A 3,167-nucleotide genomic window follows, 5' to 3' on the forward strand; every position below is an offset into this window, starting at 1 on the left:
TTACAGAAATTAAATTGTTTTATGGAAAATGTATACTTTTTGATTAAAAATTACATTTTTCGGTTGAATTATGAACTATAAATATGTTTTGGTTGTAAAGTTGTTCTGTTGTAAATGCAACTATATTGTTAAAAATTAAAATCATAATTTTTGGGTGGAAATACTCTCTTTGTTTTTAAAATTAAACAATTTCGTTGAAAGTTCATGTATTTTGTTGGAAATTGACCTTGTTTAGTAGAAATTTAACTATTTGGTTGAAAGTTTAACTCTTTCATTGAAAACTCATATTTTTTGCTTAAAAAAATCAACTTTTTGTAGATAATTCGTCTTTTTACTTTAAAATTAAATAATTTCTTTAAAAATTCATGTACTTTCTTTAAGATTTGTCTTTCTTTGTAGATCATTAATTTTCTTGATCGAAAATTCATCTGATTGGTTGAAAATTTAACAACTTTGTTTAAAATTAATTTTTTCTGTTACAAATTATTTATCTTTATCTGAAAATGTAACTATTATATGATTGATTAAAATTAATCGTATATATTGGTTAAGTCGGAAAATCGTTTTTTTTATAGAACATTAATCTTCTTGGTCAAAAATTCACCTTTTCCCTTGAAAATTTTACAATTTTGTTGAAAATTCGTTTTTTTTCTTGTTCAATTCAATTTTTTAGCACAATTTTTATCTGGAAATTGTATTATTCCATTTTTGGTTGAAACTTTATCCTGTACATTTTATTAGTTAAAACACCAATTATTTGATAGAAAATTAATTTATTTTGTTGACCAGTAAACTTTTGGTTTGAAAATTGATTTATTGTGTTAATTTGATTTTTTTCCTAAAATTAAAAACCTGAAAACTCAACTGTTTTGTGAAAAAATTTTCTGTTTGGATGGGTTCAACAGTTTTTAATAAAAAATGTAAGCCTTTTTTATGAAGATTCATAATTTTAAATGAAAATTCATTTCCTTCGTAAAAACTTTAAGGATTTGGTTGAAACTTCGTTTTTTTTTTAGTTGAAAATGAAACTGTTTTGTTACACCGTTCGATTTTTAAAATTGTCAATTCGTAAATAAGACTTTTAGGTTTGAATTTATAAATAAAAATGTAAAAATTAATAATATTAAGCCAATTAAAATAATCAAATTCAATTTATAATTTAAAAAGTTTCCAATTAAAAAAGAGTTGTAATTAATCCATTTTTATTGATCAAAATGATTCAGTCTTTAACATTAAAAAATTTATTTATTTATCCTTCAATTCAAAGCATTAAAAGTAAGTTTATATTTTTTAACCAGAAGTCCTTGAACTATTCCGTTTAAAAATATGTTTACACTGTTTTGTAAAAAAATCATCTTTTTGGCTTTGAAATTCAACAATTTAAAAAAATCCTTATTGACTGAAAAGTCAATTCTTGTGTAAAATTAATATCTTTTTGGATGAGTTCAACAGTTTTTAAATAAAAATTAAAACTTTTTTTGTTGAAGATTTATCATTTTAGTTGAAAATGTAATTATTTTGTTGGAAATTTGTTATTCTCTTTTTTTTTTAGTTGAAAATTCAATTATTTTGAAAGCAAGTTAATTTCTAACATTTTCAATTGGCAAACTAAAATTTTTATCTCTAAATAATAATACAAAAATATTAATCTGGAATAACTTAAAATAAAAACAATATAACTTTTATTTTAAAAAGTTCTTAGTTAAAAAATTAATTTAATCGTTCAATTAAAAATAATAGCGTAATTTGTATTTTTTAACCAGAAGCCTCTAAAATGTTAAAGCCATAAAAATTTTAAAACGGTAATTTCGTATTTTAAAATAATTTAATTAAAAAAATTGTAAAATTAAAAGGTGTTAAAAGTTTGTGTTTTATACGTATGAATTATTGAGCGTTTAAATGAAATATTTCTGAATTAAAAATTTGTCAAGCTTCAGTTTTAAAAATTTTAAATTCAAAAGATTTCCACCTCAACAAAAATTATTTCCAGATTTAAAATTTTGAATTTTCTAATTTCATTCTGAATTTTGAATTGGAACAGGAAATTTTTTAAAGCAATTGTATGTATTTCTGAATTGGATCAGAGATTTTTTGAAAAAAAAAATATAATTCAGATCTGGGACCAATATATACGATTAATTTCTAATCAATCATATAATAGTTACATTTTCAGATAAAGATAAATAATTTTTAACAGAAAAAATTAATTTTAAACAAATTTGTTAAATTTTCAACCAATCAGATGAATTTTCGACTAAGAAAATTGATGATCTACAAAAAAAGACAAATCTTAAACAAAATACATGAATTTTTAAAGAAATTATTTAATGTTAAAGTAAAAAAGACGAATTATCTACGAAAAGTTGAATTTTTTAAGCAAAAAATATTAGTTTTCAATGAAAGAGTTAAACTTTCCACCAAATAGTTAAATTTTCAATCATAATTAAAAAACCTTGTTAAAAAAAAACGTATTTTTTTTACAAAGTAGTTCAACTCTTAGTGAAATAATCGACTTTCAAACTCAAGAAGGTGTGCAATTGATATTTTAACCAAACAATTGCATTTTTGACCAAAAATGATACATTTTCAACCGAAAAAATTAAATTTCTACTACACAAGGTCAATTTCCAACAAAACACATGATCTTTCAATGAAATTGTTTAATTTTAAAAACAAAAAGATTATTTCCACCCAAAAATTATGATTTTAATTTTTAACAAAAGTTGCATTTACAACAGAATGACTTTACAACTAAAACATATTTATAGTTGATAATTCAACCGAAAATTGTCATTTTTAATAAAAAAGTATAAATTTTCCGTAAAACAATTTAATTTCTACAAACAAAGACGACCTTTTAACAAAACACATGATTTCTTAACCAAAAATGGTATTGATTGTCAGTTTCAAAAATGTATTTTCAACGAAAGAGATAAACCTTCAAATAAAAAAAAATAAAAAATTTAAAAAAGTAGCTGAACTTTTGATAGAAAAGAGGACTTTTTTTACAAAATAGTTACATTTTCAAAAAAATAATTAATTTTTCAATCAAATGATTGAGTTTTTATCCAAACGAGATGAATTCCAAAATCGCTAATTTCTTTAATTTCTTTCAAACGCGGATCAAGATATAAATAAGACTATTATAATATAACATAATTATAATA

The sequence above is a fragment of the Belonocnema kinseyi genome, chromosome 5 (genome assembly GCF_010883055.1).
Source record: "Belonocnema kinseyi isolate 2016_QV_RU_SX_M_011 chromosome 5, B_treatae_v1, whole genome shotgun sequence".
In the NCBI taxonomy this organism is placed as follows: Eukaryota; Metazoa; Arthropoda; class Insecta; order Hymenoptera; family Cynipidae; genus Belonocnema; species Belonocnema kinseyi.